Source organism: Peromyscus leucopus, chromosome 16_21 (assembly GCF_004664715.2).
Source record: "Peromyscus leucopus breed LL Stock chromosome 16_21, UCI_PerLeu_2.1, whole genome shotgun sequence".
In the NCBI taxonomy this organism is placed as follows: Eukaryota; Metazoa; Chordata; class Mammalia; order Rodentia; family Cricetidae; genus Peromyscus; species Peromyscus leucopus.
The window spans coordinates 45,138,162-45,156,879 of NC_051084.1; the positions used below are offsets into that span (position 1 = coordinate 45,138,162).

Below are 18,718 nucleotides of genomic sequence, written 5' to 3' on the forward strand. Positions count from 1 at the left end.
CACCATTTCACCGCCCCTGGCCTCTCTGCTCTGCGGACACCCACAACTGAGACCCCCACCTCTCCAGCCTGGACATCATAACATTCTCATGCTTGAAATGTTTTTCTACTTTATTTTGAAATAAGTTTAGATATTCAAAACATTGCTGAAATACTTGAGAGAATTCCTACCTACTCCTCCCTTGTCAGATTATCAGTACTTCCCCCAAACAAGCTCAGCTGGAGGCAGCACAGGTATTGGTCATCATACCTCATCTCCGCCAGTTTGACGGGTGAGAGTCGATGGCTCTTTTCGGTAGTTTATTCTTTGAAAGTTTGTACATGCATATAACACATTTTGGTCCCATCCACCACCCCACCCTTTTTTTATCCCCAGTGTACCAGGCTCCCAGTCTCTCAAAAAGTCTTCCTACTATCATGTCTTTTGAGGTTTGGGGTTTTTGTTTTTTATTTATTTATTTATTTATTTATTTATTTATTTATTTATTTATTTTTTTTTTTTACAGGTTTTCACTATGTATCCCTGGCCCTGAATTTGCTAAGTAAAACAGGTTGGCCTTGAACCCAGAGCTCTCTCTGCTTCTGCCATCTAAATGCTGGGATTAAAGACATGCTCCACCATGCACCCTTGCTTTTGTGTTGTGACTCATTGAAGCATAGATAACAATGCCCCCTCCCCTCCCCCCAAAGCCATCAGCTGCCAATCACTCTCCTTTGGGAGTGGTTGGAGTCCCCTAGCCCTGCCTTTATCTGTGATTGAATGCTGGTAGATCTGTTCTTATGCAGGCCCGTGAGTAACTGCGTGAATACAGCAGTCATGTCATTCCCAGAAGACCTCAAGGCCCTCCTTCCCACCCTCTGAGTCTTCAATTCTTCTCCTTCCATAATATTCCCCAGACCTTGGAAGTGGGGTGATATGGGCGCTCCGTTGATGGCTGAACAGAAACAGAGAGGTGATGTCTCTGTTGAGACCAGCCTCTTCCACATTAGACAACCATGTCTTTTCTATTTTCCTCTGCCTTTTTTTTTCTTGACTTGATCACCTCATTCCCACTTTGCCGGACCCCTGGCAGGACCAGGAAGGTTTGCTGTGTCGTCGTTCCCCCCCCCCCCCAACTTTTCACTTGTCTTTCGAATCTGCCTCAGGTGTATTGACGTGTGAGAAAAGGTTTTGTATTTATCTGATTGAATTTCTCTTCTTTCGCCATTTGGGGGTTTAGTTGTAACTTTCCTCAAGGGTGAAGAATGTTTCCCGTGTTCCTCCTCCTGTGGCTTTTATTTTTTTTTTCACTAAATTGTAGGTGTTTTGGGTTCTTTTTGTTGTAAGTGTGAGGTGTGTCTTCCCCTTCATTTGCTGATGCCCTCCAGTGGGTACATTGTTGGCATTTATTGAGAAGTTACTTTCCCCTCAGTGACTGTCTGCTCTTGTGTGTGTGTGTGTGTGTGTGTGTGTGTGTGTGTGTGTGTGTGTTACTATTCCAAATGTTTCATTAGCTTCTACCTACTCTCTCCATGCCCTACCCAAGTAGAATTGATGAACTCTTTGAAATTGTTGTAATTTAAAGCACCTACAGAGACAGACTACTAACATATTAAAGCCTAAAGTTAGTAAGTTTTATCAGCCTCTTGTGTCAGTGTTCTACATCCTCAGACTCAGCCAACTTGGATTCAGCCAACCTCAGATGGAAAATATTTGGATCAAAAAATTGAGTCTCCTGAACACATGTCCACTTATTTCCAAATACTTACATAGCATTAACCATTAAATAAATAGTCTAGGTATATGTATGGAGACTGTGTGTATGTTACGTGTAAATATGACACAATATTTTTGTAAGAGAACTTTAGCATCTGCTGGTTTTGACAGCCAAGAGGTCCTGGAAACAGCTTCCTCTGGACACCAAGGACCAGCTGTACCATGATGACCTTAAGAAGGTGAGACAATAACAGCCTGAAGGCCACTGGATTAGTTTAACATAGGAAAAAGAGCAGATGGTTCCCCTCAGCTCAAGTCTAAGTGGGCCACATATATTCACTGCGTGAAGCCATTGGTCCCTACCTGGACTCATCCTTGCCTATTTCTACTATACTCTAGGCTTTAGGAAGCAAGTTAAGGATGCCTGGGAGAAATTTGATTCAATATGTGTGTGTGTTGAGAGAGAGAGAGAGAGAGAGAGAGAGAGAGAGAGAGAGTGTTTGTGTGTGTATATGTGTAGAGAGGCTAAAAGCCAAGTCAAACACATTGTGGAAGGGCTGGAAGAATCCCTGACGTTCCTATGCAGAGTCTGGCAGTGGGTTGCAGGAGAGTCTCATTTGGGAACGCTGTTTGCAAGATGTTGTTAGATGTGTCTCTGCACCAGTGTTCCATGGATGGAGCTCGTTAGGCGTTTCCTCCTCTGACATGCCCTGTGGCAGGAGGAGTCAGTGTGGTGGTCATCTGTGTGATCTGTCATGCTTGGTCTCTAGATCATCGCGGGCAATGAACACAGTTAAAGGTCGCATACTCTGAGAGCAGCAGGCACCAGGTTCTGACTGTGCTGCCTGTTTCTGTCAGTCCTGTGCACCTTATCTCAGTTCTGTGCCACGTATGAGGGTAACGAGGTGTCACGCGGCTGTTAGGACTGAACGTAGTAATGTATGTCCATGGCACCCAGGGTATGTTCAGTAAGTGGCTGTCAGCATGCGGGTCTATTTCTCCTCTTTAGCTTGTGAACCCTGAGGATTTAACTTGAGTGCCAAAGGGCAAGGAGAACAGCCACATAGTAGCCCTCCATTGTCTAAGGAATGTGTTCTAAAAAACCCAGCTCACATCTAAAACTGGCTAGTACCAAACTCTGTGTATACGGTGTTTCTTTCCTGTATGTATGCCCACCTATGATAAGACTTAATTACAAATTATGCCCAGTAAGAGAGTAAAAGCAGCAACTAATAAGATAGAACCTTTGTACCCTCATTCTATAATAAAATTGGTGTGAATGTGGTCTCTTGAGTCAAGACAGCCATGTCCTCCTGCTGTGGTTAATTGGGAGTGACCGAAACCATTGGAACTGAGTCCTTGGATACTGTGCACTAGTGCAGTTTAGAGTTATGTACGAGAGGCCCTGAGTTCCGACCCCGGTAGCACAAACCAAGACATGTATGTGTTTGGTTAGCAGGGAGACGGTTGAGACCCCGCTCAGGTCTGAGAGAAAGTTCTGCCTGATGTCGGTCTGTGTTTCTTGAGGTGGTGGAACCTTTAGAGTGGCGTCGAAAGGAAGCAGGTTAAATCACGGGGGGCATTCCCCTTCAGGGGGGCATACCCTTCAGGAGGACGTGGGAACCCACACCCCAGGCTCTTCTTTTTTCGTGCTTTGCTTCCCGACACCGTGAGTTGAGCAGCGTTGCCCCATCCCTGCTCCCACTGTGGTGTTCTGGGCTGGCTAGTCTCATGTCAACTTGACCCAAACTAGAGTCATGGGAAAGGAGGGCACCTCAGTTGAGAAAATGCCCCCGTAAGATCCTGCTGTAGAGCCTTTCCTTAATTAGTGACTGATGTGGGAGGGCCCAGCTCACTGAGGATGGTGCCATCCCTGGGCTGGTGGTCCTGGGTTCTGTAAGAAAGCAGGCTGAGCAAGCCATGGAAAGCAAGCCAGTCAGCAGCATCCCTCCATGGCCTCTGCATCAGTTCATGCTCCCAGGATCCTGCCCTGTTTGAGTTCCTTCAGTGATGGACTGTGATGTGGCAGTGTCAACCCATCAACCCTTTCCTCCCCAACTGGCATTTGGTCATGGTGTTTCATCATAGCAAAGGAAACCCCAACAAGGGCACGCTACACCATGCAAAAGCAACTGACGAAGGCCCGGGTGCTCTGAAGCTGAACCAGAATAAACTTTTGCTTCTTGGATGTTGCTTTTCTCGGATATTTTATCACCGCCACGGAAAGCCAATTTACAGCATCTGCTGCTGCAGGAGTGTGCTTGATCATCCGGATTTTTGTTGTCTGTGGGTGGGAGTGATCTTCAGAGCAGAGCAGGTATCACGGAGAAGGAATAGAAATTCAGAGGGCGGGGTGGGGTGGGGGGTGTCAGTAGGAGAGCCCTTCCTGGTGCAGGGTGGAATACCTGTGGATGTTCTCTACGGGACCTTGGAGAAGAGTGCCAGGAGAGTAGAACCCAGTCAGTGGTCTCTTTATCTCTGTGGAGAAAATGGCAGAATCAGGCAAGAGACAGTTGAGCATTTTCTAAGGGAGTTGAAGCTGGTGAATTACTGGCCATCTGTGTTTCCCTCACAGGGGCACAGTGGCTCGATCTCAGGGTGGAATCTGAATAAGATTGGATTCTGTGATGGCCAGTGTTTTGTCAGCTTGACACAAGCTAGGGTCATTTGGGAAGAAAGAATCTTAATTGAGAAAATGCCTCTGTAGGATTAGCCTGTAATGAAGTCTATAGGGCATTTTCTTGATTGATGATTGGTGTGGGAGGCACCAACCCATTGTGGGTGGGGCCACCTCTGGGCAGGTGGTCCTGGGTGGTATAAGAAAGCAGGTTGAGCAAAACATGAGGAACAAGCCAGTAAGCAGCACCCCTCCATGGCCTCTGTTATCAGCTTCTGCCTCCAGGTTCTTGCCCTGGCTTCCCTTAATGATGGAGTCCGACCTGAGAATTGTAAGCTGAAATAAACTCTTTCCTCCCAAGTTTCTTTGGTCATGTTGTTTTATTGCAGCAATAGGACCCCTATTGGCATGGCACTTATGGGGTTCTTTTTATGCTATTTAATGTTTACGCATCTACAAGACAATCTTTTCTTTTTGTTTTCCACATCTCATGAGAAAGATGCACTTTCTAACCCAGTTTTAAACTCAAATGGTCACCTCATCAAGTAACAGCCTCATCTTCCTGCATATGTACCTGCTGGGAAGGTTGGCAGCATCCAGCTCAGGGCTGGCATTTGTTCCAGAATACTTGTTGAATGAGTTAACTTGCAGTATATTTGGAAAAATAGTATTAGGATGATAATGATTGGGAAACCTTGTTTTCGCTTGTCAAGTTAGGAAAGTTCTTCTCTGAGAAATAACTAGGAGATGTCATGGTTCCCTTTCTGCTTTAGAGGTCAGTCTCTGTGAAGGAAGATTAGATACACTTTCTTAGGTTTTATCTGAAACAATTATGTTAATATAAACAGTCATTCCAGTTGTCTCCGTAGACTGTTTACTGTAAGGCTGATAGTTTGGATAATACAGAGCAGTTTTAGAAGCAACCTAAAAGTTTAATTTAGTTTTTTTTTTTTTTTAAAAGATTTTCTTGCAGCAAATAAATAATCAAGAAGCCAGGCTGTATGTTCCTGGAATTCACTTTGACCCCACTAGCCTGGGCTGATTTCAGAAGGGCAAGGCAGTATCTGGGTTGGGCCTTCTCTGCACAGCGTTTGCACTTGGCAGGGATGCAGTATATTTAGCTTAGTAAAGGAGACTTTCCATGTAATGTTGCCAAAGAGGTGATTGAGCGCAAAGGCAGTGTGGTTCTCAACCTGTGGGTCACGACCCCATCGGCAAACCTCTGTCTCCAGGAAAATTTACATGACAGTTCGTAGCAGTACCAAAATTAGTTATGGAGTAGCACTGAAAGAATTTTATGGTTCGAGGTCACCACAGCATGAGGAACTGTATTAAACGGGTCGAAGCATGAGGAAGACTGAGAACCGCTGCTCTAAGGAAACCTGGCTTCTGCGTTAAGTGGTGGCCTCGGCATTATACTCCTGCAGGCTGTGGGCCTGGAATTGGCTTCCAGCTTGAAACATTCTGTGTCCTCTGCATGGCAGGCAGAAGGTTGCTGGCGTCCTCACCCAGGATCAGTCTTTCTGTTCATATTTTGAGGTGTCTCCAGTTGGCCCGCGTTCCTTTCCTCTACGTTTCCCTAGCCCCTAGGGAGCACTGGGGAGCTTTGGTCAGCAGCCTGTATGTGTTCTAATTCTGTGGGTCTCAGGTAGGATTTGTTTGGAATGAAGATGGGCTGTGAGCGGTTCTGCTTCTTGACCTCCCGCCTGCTTCCGGCACTCCTGTTCCTACAAGCCTCGCCTGCAGGCTTCTGGTTTGCCGGCTGTAAGTCTGATGGCAAAGCGAAGCGGTGATTTCATTCATTAGTGGCGCAGTTCCTGAACCCCTGCCTCTCAGATTTTTCTGGTTTCGTTCCTTTATTTGCTTGGTGTTGGCTTTGCTTGCACATTTTCTCATGAGATGAATTACAGGCATAAAGGCAGGGGTGAATTTGGGATTTACTGATTTCAAGAATATACTCAATAAGGCTGACGGATAGAATATGAGTTCGGAGAGAGTTCAAAGTCTGCCCTTGACTGTGTTTCTCCAGTACATCGTCCTGCAGCGTGGAGCTGAAGTCGGTCGTTTTAAAATGTGTAAGTGGATGGACTCAACACGGGCTGAGGATTATCTGAGCCCTGGCTGGACCGGGATGGCGTTTGGCTCAGGGCCAGTTGGTTCGCGGCACGCCTGTTGGTTGGTTCTTTGTGCCTGGCTAAAAGGCTTGCCGTGCCTGTGTCTCTGTTCTTGTCTGATTTCAGAAGTGCTGACACAGCTAATGTGAGCATTTATGGCTATTTCCACTTCAAGCTCGGTGGGGGGCTCTTTGGGGATATTCACACAGAAATGGCTTAATTGGATTTCAGCCCAGACAGCAGTATCTGAATGGTTCTTTATGAATTGCATTAATTGGGCTGCTGCCATAGGAAGTCTCTCTCTCTCTCTCTCTCTCTCTCTCTCTCTCTCTCTCTCTCTCTCTCTCTCTTAGAAGTGCTATGATTCAGTCCCTTTTGTTGGCTTGTTGCTAATTTGTTTAATAAATGAAATAGTCCTGGTTGCGATAGCTCATCTCTGTGCTGAGGCTGAGGCAAGAAGATTGCTGTGAGTGTGAGACCACCCTGAGCTACATATAGTGTTCCAGGCCACTTCAGGTTATAGAGGGACACCTTATCTCAAAAGATAGAAAATCACGACAGACATACTTGAGAACAATAAATAGGCTGGATGTGGTGGCTTATAACTAATCCCATCACTTGGGGACCAGCCTGGTCTACATAGTGAGTTCTAGGCCACATCAGTTTATGGAGGGACACTCTATCTCAAAGAAAAAAAATCAAGATAGATATACTTGAGAACAATAGGTCTGGTGTGGTGGCACACACCTTTGATCCCAGCACTCAGGAGGGAGAGGCGGGTGGACCTTTGTGAGTTCAGGACCAGCCTGGTCTACAGAGTGAGTTCCAGGACAGCCATAGAGCTACATAGTGAGACCCTGCCTCGAAGAAAAAGAGAGAGGAGAGGGAGGGAGGAAGGGAAGGAGGGGAAGAGGGGCAAAATAAATAGAGAGCCTTGAAGTTAAGAAATACAGTTTATAAGTGTAACTATTCTTTGGTTGTAGAATATTTGTATTATTTTCTAAATTCAAAGTTCATGTGGCTGTTCAGACTGACTCAGGAGTATAGTTTGTAAGGGACTCACATTTGAAAAGAGAAGATTTAGAGCCTAAAGTGGTACTGACTGCTGCTGCAGGCCATTGGGTATTAACAGTGGATCTCATGGGCGTAATTAAGAAGTGACAGTTAGCTGGGCGTGGTGATTCAGGCTTGTAAGCCGAGCACCCGGGAGGCTGCTGTAGGACTCAGTTTGAGGCCAGCCTAAGCTGTTTAGTACAGGGATAGCCTGGACTAAAGTGAGACTCCGTCTCCAAAGCAAACACAACCAAACAGGCAGGCAACAAATAACAGCAGGAGACCTCCCCCAAATCTCCCCAAACAACAACCTGGAAGTTTACTGGCTGGTAAATGTGCTGTGAGGTTCTGTCTGGAGTCATGTGGACACCGGGACAGGGGAAGTTGCATTCTCTTCGTGGTGACTCTTCCTCTCTGGACAGTTGCTCACGTGTTAGACTGTGGTCTATGATTTCTATGGGAATAGAAGGCCATCTTTCAGAAGAGCCTCACCCGTGAGGGTTTGGTTGGACAATGAGACAAAGACGCTTCCAGAAGAAAGGAGAAACTGCAAAGACGCTTCCAGAAAGGAGAAACTGCAGGCACAGGCTCGTGGTTGCAGGGGTCTGGCGTGCAGAAACAGCGTGGGCGCCTGTGCTCCGGCAGTATTCAGAATATGTTAAAACAGCTAAATATACTTAAAAAGCACAATGTATTACATTTTAATTCAGTTACGATAATTCAAAACCTCCGTGTTAAATTTTTATAATCATTAGCTTTTTCAGAATGTCACTTATTTTTTAATTAAAATAAATTTAAATTAGCGCTACAGAACTTATTCATGTTTCTGCTGAAATTTCTCACCTGTTGGCACAAATCCCCATTCAGGCTCCCTGACTACCAGCTTCTTACTGTTCTGTGCATTGAGACTGCCCTGTGTCTTTCTGTACCTGGGATTTTTCACTGAGCATAAAGTCCTCCAACTTACCCATGCTGTAGCATGTGGTTCTGTTGCTTCTTTAGTTGAGCTAAGTAATGTTCTGCAGTGTGTTTTATTATCTCGTGTTTTATTATCCATTCATCTTATTAGCCTTAAGGTCCTTAAAGGCTCTTCTACTTTTACTACTTAGTAGTGCAGGCTTGAAAGCAAGCTTTTGACACATAGGCCTGATCCAGACCATAGCAGCTGACACTGTGATACAAGGGTAGCCCCAGCAGCACTTCCTGTCCTGACATAGCCCTCTTACCTGGAGGCACAATGCCTTAGTCCTGAGTTAATGAGAACTTGGGCCCTGACCAGCACAGAGCTCTGGATATTTCCATTCTGTGATGCACAGATGTGTGGCTGGCAGGCTTCACAGGCTCAGCATTGGCCTGTCTAAATTAATATGTGCTCTAAAATAGCACTCAGGTGCTCTCATCGAATAGCAGGGGTAAGGTTTGTGAGGTTTCTGATTTGATTAACTGCAGGGTGTAGGGGAACTCGGGTTTATATAAGACAATAAAGTGTTCTGTGTGGAAAAAAAATTTCTGACTTTTCCAGAAAAAGCACAGAGAGTGCCAGGCATAGTGGTGGAATAGGGAGGGAGAAGCAGGGTCCTGAGTTGGAGGCCAGTCTGGGTTGCCTAGTGAGCTCGGCCAACTTGAGCTATACGGGGAGGCTGTCTTTCCAGAAGAATAGGAGGAAAGGGAAGGAGATAGTGTTGTGCATAGAGATAATGCCAGCGTATAATGTGGTACAAATGGTGTGGTGTGTCTCTTTCGGGGTCATTTGGGGATGTAAAATGCCACTTTTCCAGGGTGGTGTGGGTTTCCCGGAGACATCCCCCTGGTAGATGGAATCATCGTCCATAGGTCTCTTGTCCCTGCAGAGACTCATTGGCCTCTTGAAATGGTTAAAAACCGAAAACCTGACCTCGTCAATGCTTCGGGTGATTTTGTAATTTTTATCCTGAGGTTTCATGTGCTCGTATGCAGCCAGGAAAGTACAGTATATGCTTACTTCTTTCTTCTAGAGGAACCCTAAGCCTAGAGGAAAGCAAGAGCCTTGGCCCCCAGGAAGTCATAGGTAAGGATGGAGGCAGGGGCTAGACAGGGCTAGGAAGGGGTGGACTTCTCCCGTTTGCTAAAGCACCAGATAAAGGGGGGACTTCTCCATGTCTAGCACTCAGTCAGGGCTGGTCCCCTTCCATCAAGATAATCTCTCCCATCTAAGGGGTTTCTAGGCATAAACTGCTAACCGACTGGAAATGTCAGGGGTTGGGGAGTGTATGAAAAGCATCAGTGAGCCTGGATCCACCTGGTGCCGAACGTCCTGCCTCAGCAGAATGGACACCTTAGCACTGTAGCACCTATCATGAAAATGAAATGGACAGACTAGAGGTTGCAGTTTGTGGACATGCCTTGCACCCTCATTCAGATAAATTTGCTATAAAAAAAAGACTCTTACGCACAATGCAGCTGGGAATTTTGTATTAAGGAATTATAGTTATTCTGATGTGGTAAGAGAGTTGTACTTGGTTTTTCGGGTGTGCATGCTGAGCTGCCTGGGTCAGTGAAGTGGTCTGTGTGATGTTCTTTGTACTCACCCGGGGAGGGCTGTGTATGTGCCTGTAATGGTGGGGGTTGGATAACAGTGCCTATGGGGTGGACATAGAGTGTGTCTGCTGTTTCACGTCTTTAAGCCTGGTTGTGCTACGGCAGCAGTGGATGACACCTTAGGGCTTTGCGAAGGCGTGGCAAGGCCAGACTTCGGTAGAGGAGACTCAGTGGGAGGGTCCCAGAGGCTGTGGTGGTGCTTTTGCTGGGTTAAGAGTCCGTAAATATGGAGAACTGGTGAGTCTGTTTCTTGGGTGCAGGAGGACGGCGCGCTGGCCAGGGCCTGAGGTAGGGGCTTCTGTGCTTTGACGCTTGGTTCCCATGGACTTAAGCTTCCTTGATTCATGAAATATTTTGAAGTTCCTGAAGTTCATAGTTGACGGTCTCAGGGAAGGCTCAAGCTGCCATTAAAAAGGTGCTATAGGCTGTGTAGCTCAAGCATCAGGCTTATTCTCGTGGTTCAGAAGGCCGCAAGTCTAAGGCCTAGGTGTCATGAGGGTTGGTTTCTTCCGAGGCCTCCCTCAGCTAGAAGATGGCCATCTCCTTCCTGTGGCCTCACTTAGTCCTTCCTCGGAGTGCAGACCTGGTGCCTCCTCCTCTGTTCATAAGGACGCTCTCCTGCTGGGGTAGGACCCCACGCTCACTGCATCATTTTAGTTTAGACGCCTCTTGAAAGATCTGTCCCAGTGTCCTCCTGAAAGTCAAGTGACTGTGATGTTTCTCACCCTTCCGAACTTGTCACTTGTGACCACTTTAGCCGTGGCTCTGTCTGCCTTCCTGGCTCCCTTTTTGAGGTTTTTGTGTGTGTTTCAATGGGAGTGGGGTGTTGTGCATGTTTGGGAGTTCCGGGGCACATGACAAAGGCAGACTTTGCAGCCCCGATACTATATACCATTGTCAGCTTTGACCGTTCTTACAGTTTCATTTATTCAGTCCTTTATCCCCAAAGGTAAGGGTCATGAAGTAATTAGTGTTTGACATAGATTTGTAGTTAGGCTAAATTATCTCAATCAGGAAATGTGCCTGAATTATGGCAAGTAAGAGAGGAATTCACTGTCCCTTCCTCCTTTCCTTTTAAAAAAAAAAAAAAAAAAAAAAAAGTGTGTGCGGTTTTTTGTTTTTTTTTTTTTTTTGTCAGCATACTTTTTGTTAGTGTTGCATACATCTTGACCATTACTATACCCGGTGGTGTGCACACGGGGAGGGTGGTGTCTTGAGTTTGGGGCTAGCCTGGGCTGTGTAGCTAGGCCCAGTATCAAGAAACAACAAACAGAAACAAAATCACAGGGAAGAAAAGAATGCTGGTGAACCTTCTCCACGTGCTGGATGTGATTAGGTTCTCATCAAGCTGTTGAGAGGCGTTTGCAAGACATGCTCCTGATTAGGAGAGTGGGACTGAACTAAAGGGGAGTGTAGGGAAATACCGTAACAGGAGAGAATCCACCACGTATCTGCTGATCCTGTGTTTCAGATGGTTATTTTTTAAAAAGTTCAGTTTAAGATTTGAATGATGACTTTCTGTTGTTTCAGATACGCTTTAATAAACTCTTGATTGCCTCATGATCAAAATTTGGTAGTGTAAGATACATTGACACTGGTCTTCAAACAGCAGAATTCTTGTGAGATCTTTTCAGGTCCTCAAGATTCTGAAGGGGCTGAGGAGAAAGCATGGTTAGTAAAGTGCTTGCTGGAATATTAAAACCTGAGTGCCATCTTCAAGTCCTCTATAAAAAGCTAGGCATAGTTGGGTGTGTTTGTAATCCCATGTAATGCTGGGGAGTTGGAGACCAGAGTATCTCTGGGGTTTGCTGGCTAGCCAGCCCAGCCAGATCGGTGAGTCCCAGAACTCTGTCTCAAGGGGGAGGCAGGGTCAAGGTGGACGGTTCCTGAGGAACAACCGTAAGATGGATATGTACACACACGTACACACACAGAGATGGTGTATGAGGAAGTGTAAATACATTTGGCTAAACCTGGACTGCAGCTCAGTGGTTCTCATCCACTGGTTGCTGCTTTTTTGTTCCATATTTTATTTGTAATTGTATATGGTTGACCTACTGTTTGCAGTTTTGATTGGTCTCATTCCTGGGATATTTGAAGGCAGAAACCATTATTCCAGAGGTTAGACTCAATGCTGGATCTCCTGCTGTCAGGAATACCTTCTAATCTGATAACCAACATTACGCTTTGGAATTGATAATATGATCAGGTCAGCACAGAAAACTTGATACCTTGCCGTCTCATCAAAGTTTTCTGTTGACTGAAAGATCAGGGTTCTCTGGCACCTTTTGGAAGCCTGGGACTCACCAGTGGATTTCAGCCTTTCTGGAACCCTGACTGGGGCCTTTTTGGTGCTGGGAGTGATAGACAGTGCTGAGGTCATCCTCTGGTCATCCTTTGACTCTGGTTGACAAGCTCTGAGCTGCTCAGGATCAGGGTTGACTTCAGCCAGGGAAATCATTCAGGCCGACTTGTTGGTCTGTTCACTGTCAGAAAACAGTGTCTTCCATTGAATAAGGAATAGCAAGGAGGCATTCCAGAGCCTGGAGGCTTCTACTATTCACATCACTTTCTTTTTATATAAAGGATTAAAAACAGTTGCCTGTAACTGTCTTTTGATGAGAGGTGGGGGTCTTTCTGTGTTTTACATTCACACTGGGTGTTTCCTAATCTGAAGTCTTTTGGTGCTCAAATAGTTTCACATTTTGTTACATTTTGAATTTCAGGTCTTTGGATTAGAGATGCAAACCTAGTAACATCTCTGCAGATAGTTCAGAATCAAGTATTTTCTAAGTGTTTTAGACAAGGAATGCTTAACCACATACCTGGGCCTCGGGCTGTGTGTGCAGCGTTAGCCCACCCAGGCATTGTTACTCAGCAGATCTTTCTTTGACATGCAGTCACTTTAAAAATGGAAGTCATGGTGCCCTCATGGGCTTCATTCTCCGCAAAGCCTGACACTGTCGACTTAGTTTGAGTTTGAAGCCAGTCTTTTAGGGTAAGAAGCACTCCTGGAAGGTGGTAGTCACTACCAGCAGTTGCTAACCTTTTTATGGTGATCATTGCATGGAGAGAACACATGCTCCCATCCTAGCTGCAGGAGCTATAGACGGGCTCCTGGCAGAAGGATGGGCACGGGCTCCCAGGTTGCTGTGCAGCTTGCTAAGGCTGAGGTCAGCCAACAGTGGATGTGGCAATGGAACCACTGCCTCTTCTTCTCTGCCCATTGTTGTTTCTGTCAGGGAGACAGGGAGGAAAAGTAGGTTTCCAATGCTTTCTGAAGAGTAACTTCTACTGGTAGCCAGCCATCTGGATAGGTTGGCCATCTCTGAAGCAAGGGGGGAGTCCTGTTGTCCAGCAGTAAGTAGCAAGCCTATAAAATAAGCATATTAACCCCAAGTGACCAAGCTAGAGTGAAGTGTGTTAGCTATGGATGTCCGCCTTGGGGATCCATATTAGACCCCAGATTGAAAGGAAGTAACCCCATACTACAGAGAGCACGCTGCAGGGAGCCTTTAGAAGTTTGGAATGGCCAGGTGTATTGGTGTATGACTTTACTCCAGCACTCTTGAAGAAGAGCCAGATCGGTCTCCTTGAGTTCCTAGCTAGCCTGGTCTACATAGTGAGCTCCGGAATAGCCAAGGCTAATAGAGAGACCCTGTCTTAAAACAAAATAAAGTAAAACAAAACAAAAACAAACAAACAAACAAAAAGAATGGTCGAGGTCTGCTTACACTGAGCTTTTATCTATGCCCATTCTCGAACTTGAGTAAGAGAGCTCTGCCAGGGTTTGCAACCCATGGGTCCAAGCTTTCCAATTTGGAATATTCTCTTAAGAGTTGAAGCAAGCTCTGCCGCTGTATACCTCGGAACAGACTGTGGAAAGCCCAAGGGATGGCTTTTGTTAAGGAAAAGAAAACCACAATGTTAATGGGGAATTAGATCTGATCCACTTTTGGATTTTACAGTGGAAAAAATGTTGTATTACTAAGGTCCAAATTAAAGTTTTTTAAAAAGATACATATAGTATAAATGTTGATCTCATTTTTTTTTTCTTTCTTATTTTCTCATCTGCCCATATGATGGCTTGCAGAAAATCCTTGAGTAAATTCTTCGGTGAGGTCTTTTCTACTCTGCATGTAGCTCTGTGCTCAATAGCCATTATCTAAGCCAGCTGATAGTTTTTACATAGCAATGTTTTTAGATCATAGATTGACATTAAGACAGTATTTGAAGTGTTCTTGCTGCAGTGGTTTTAGATCACAGATTGTTGTTATTAAAGACCCGATTTGAACTGTTCTTGCTTAACCAAAGTGTTGAACCCAGGTTCAACAGTCACAGTGGTGAACTTCACTTATGGAGAGGTCTCAGTCGGTGTTGATTCTTGTTTCTGTGCACATTTGGTGTGCAGATGGTTTGATAGCCTCTTGCTTTTCTTGTGGAAAACGCTGTAAACATTTCTCACATTTGGATAAGGGTGGGCCTCTGGTACCTTAGGATGGGTTCTAAGCTGTTTCATCAACATCCCAGCTACTCCACCATCAGAGTCCTGCCCTGAGCCTTCTCACTTTTCCTTGCGTCAGGGTGCTGACAGACGCTGTGTTTGGACCTGTCCAAACATTAGACTCCAAGCGTTTCCAGATCAGTGGATATGTTGCACCCAGTTCTCTGTTCCTATTAGAAGCATTTCTTCTCCACTCACCATCAGAATGAGCAAAGGGTGTGCAAAGAGCAGGTGAATTCATATCTGTAAAGCCAGTTAAGGAAGACCCTCAGCGTCCCTGCTATGATTTGGACCTTAAATGTTCTACAAAGACCATGAGTTAAAGGCTCTGTCTATAGCCTACGGCACCATCAGGAGCTGGTAGAACCTTTAAGAGGTAGGGTCTACAACAGCGATTCTATGCCAACCTATGGGTGGCAACCCCTAGTTGGGGGGGGGGGGTGAGCCACCCTCTCACTGGGGTCGCCTAAGTCTATCAGAAAACACAGAGATTCACATGATTATTCATAAAGGTAGCAAAATTATAGTTATGAAGTAGCAACAAAAATAATTTTATGGTTGGGGTCACCACAACATGAGAACTATATTAAAGGGTTGCAGCGTTAGGAAGGTTGAGAACCACTGGTCTAGACGGCTATTGGGACACAGGCCACTGCCTCTCTTTCACTTCTGTTTTCTGTCCCATGTGAGATAACAGTGTTGTTCTGTCTTATATTCCATCCACGATGTGCTGTCTTGCCATCAGCTACCAAACAGCAGAGTCAGCCTGCTATTGACTAAATCCTCGAAAACCCCGAACCCTAATAAAGCTTTCCCCCATCGAAGTCAATTTTTACCCTTGGGTATTTTGTCATAGCAACAGAAAGCTGACCTACGTAGTCCCCAAGGGAGTTAGGCATTCATGTGTGTCCTGGAAGGTTATTAGATTCAGCCGCGACACAGATAGTCTTTAGAAGGCCTAACTTCAGACAGGTGCCTCTTTTCAGTTAAAATCTTAAAAAATCCAACCTTCTAGAATAGCACCCAGAACGGAGATTACAGAGATGGTTGGCAGGGCCATAGCTAAGTCATGCAGACGATAAGGTCAGTGGCGTCAGCAGTAGAGTAAGAACTCAAGCTCAGATAGATACCAGTACTACATTTCATCTTACAGTAAACATATATAGAGAGAAAGGCACCTAGTATTTTCATTGTATTTGCTTTTTCCTTATAGTAAATCATATTGTTAAAACCATCCTACTCTTGAGATAGAGCTAGAGAATGCATAAAGAGGGATTTATTTTTAAATCAAAATTTATGAGCTTGCCTTGTAACACTTCATGATAGTTCTGCTTGAATTATCACTTCCTATTCGAGTAAAATAGAATTCAATTTTTCTGTGGGCTTTTTTTTTTTTTTTAACATTTTTGGGTCATAATCATCCTCAGGATGAATTAATAGATCTTCTCCAAGTGAACTGTCAAGACAGGTCCCCTCTGGGTTTGAAATGTGATTAAAGATGCCAGTGAACTCCCTTGGGAATCTGCAGAGCGCATCAGAGTCCCCTTGAAAATGCTAGAGGAAACCAGAAGTGTTTACCCAGGTGTGTGCACAGTGAATGCACAGCCAGCTCAAAAAGCAGGAGGAAGCGTGGCCACCTTTATCGGGCTGCTTGCCCCTTAACTACTGTGTAGCTTTGAGGTGCTAGTCACGGATTCCCTGGTATGGGGACGGGATGCTTTTTAGCTTTTAGACTGGGATTCAGTTTTTGGTGACACTTTGGTAAATGGCAGTGTAAGAGACACTCAGTTGTGGGCAGGAGGGCTCTGTGTGGTCCTCCTCCCCATAAGCTTGCCTCTGTTGTATCTGAACGCCTCCCTTCTGTTGGGGACAGCCGTGTTGTGAGAGGTGTGAGTAGAGAAGAGGGCTAGAGAGGCCCGGGAGCCTGTTCCCTATTGCCCGTTCTTCCCCTGCTGCTCATGTGCACATGTGTGTGACCCACGCCCCAGCAGAGGGGGTTGTGGAGGAGGGAAAGTGGCCAAGGGGAGCAGTGCCTCTTCATGTTTGCTGGATGTTTCTCAGGGGGAGGAGCTTTTCCTCGGTCAATCAATGACCAGGTGTTTGGGAATTTTAAGGTGTGTGTGTGTGTGTGTGTGTGTGTGTGTGTGTGTGTGTGTGTGTGTTTATGCATGTGAGGCTAGGTGACTCAGAAAGCCAGAAGAGGATATTGGATTCTCTGGGAGCTGCAGTTATAAGCAGATGTGAGCCCCCAACATCAGTGCTGGGGACCAAACACTGGTCCTCATCAAGCGCTCTTAACTGCTAGGCCATCTCTCCAGCCCTGTTTCACCAGTGTCCTCCTATTTCCTTCCTTCCTTCCTTCCTTCCTTCCTTCCTTCCTTCCTTCCTTCCTTCCTTCCTTCCTTCCTTCCTTCCTTCCTTCCATCCATCTCTCTTTGTTTTTAATGGTTAGTTGAGCTCAATCGAGCAAGCATGTCTAATACGTGCTTTCCGTTTCTCTGTGTATTTCTAATCCAGCCTTTCTCCTTCTCTACAGATCCCATAGGTTCCTCTCCTACGAACGAGTGCCACTCCGGCTCATGCTTCTCTGCTGAGGTCTGAGCTGACTCAAGAGCTTAGAGGATCCCTGCAGCTTTGTAACCTTCAAGGTGTCCTCAGCAGAAAATCAAAACCTCATCTTTTTGAAAAGTGCTACGTTTTGCCAGTCACCTCTTGCAACTGTGTGCCAAAGGTAAGCATGCTGACTTCTGCAGAAAAGAGGCAAAAAAGATTGGCTGTTTTGTTTTTGTTTTTTTGACTTGAGTGCTTAATTTGCACAGTAGTTACTTGTTTTTTTTTTTTAATTTTAAAGTTTTTTTTTTATTTGATGTGTATGAGTGTTTATACGTGTATGTACATTGTGTGCATGCCCTAGTGATATTTTAGAGTATGCAGGTTCAATTCCCAGGCATTGCTCAAGCAACTACCCACTACACCCTAGTGCCTGTGAAGGTCAAAAGTAGGTGTCAGATCCCCTGAAGATGGTTGTAAGCCACAGTGTGGGTGCTGGGAACTGAATCCATCCAGGTCCTCTGCATGAGTAGTAAGTGTTCTTAACCAATGAGCCATCTCTCCAGCCCCCTGCATAGTAGTTACTGAACTCAATTATACAGCAGTAGGTGATGCACTGATTTGTTAAACTGCATTAAATTTAAGCTCTGAAGGGACATAGTTCAAAAGCTAGGTTGCCACTGTTCTGATGTGAGAGCGGGTGGTTTTGAGTGTTTAAATAAAAGTGTGCAGACCAGTTCAAAGCTCTGTTCCAGGCAGTGAGGTTCTGGAACATGCTCTGAATTGAGGTTGCCCGTGTACTAACTGAGGACCAGAAGCATACAGCAAGGAGGAAAGTGGCCTTGAGCCTGGTCAAGTTCAAGTCCAGCTTGATACTGAGAAGATAAGTTCACACCAGAAGAAATGCAAGTAAAGAAAAGATTCCTAGGACTGTTTCACAAGTCTGTATGAGAGATGTGCTCAGGCTGTATTAGAAGGAAATGCCGATTGTAATTGACCTTGTGCAGCTGAGACCATGGAGCCCCCACGGTGATATGGGTAGCAAAGATGAGGTTGTGTAACAAATATGAGAGAGAGGGAGAGGTGTGTGTGTGTGTCTGTGTGTGAGTGTTCCTGGGATTGATATATGCTAGAAAAGCATTCTGTGACTGAACTATATCCCCAGCCCACAAAAATATCTTGGCTGTGACTGGGATGTGGTGCAGTTTATCCGGTGTTCCCTCTGGCTGACAGAAATATCTCGTGAGAAGGCATATTTTCATCTGTAGAGGGTTGCCTCGGAATTGCAGGGCTGGCGCCCACCCACTGACTGTCCTTCCCTTTCCCCGCAAATCCCATACTGTTTCTGTTATTTACATTGTCTTGAGATAGTCTCAGACCTATGATTTGGTCTGTGGAGTTTGGCATAATGAGTTCTGTAAATGTACCTTTATATGAGTTAGAATTCTCTTTCATTTGGTCTGAAACAACCACTGAAACACTGTGTGAAGGTGCTGGTTCTTCTTGATGCGTTTTAAAACATTTGTCTGGAAACTCGTTAATGTCTTCACTGTGCCCGTTACAATATGTGGTATTTGAAATGCTACAATGTTGATAGGCCATATTTCA

General features: G+C 45.4%; 1 protein-coding gene across 4 annotated transcripts in view; it reads left to right on the top strand.

Annotated features, from left to right (window-relative positions):
- Positions 1 to 18,718, top strand: part of Nck2 (NCK adaptor protein 2) — a 133,504-nt gene that overhangs the window by 57,909 nt on the left and 56,877 nt on the right. For all 4 annotated transcript variants that reach the window (XM_037199915.1, XM_037199914.1, XM_028865816.2 and 1 more), the window contains one exon: positions 17,097 to 17,291. The gene's annotated coding sequence lies outside the window, so the exon portion shown is untranslated. The remainder of the gene's footprint in view (positions 1 to 17,096; positions 17,292 to 18,718) is intronic.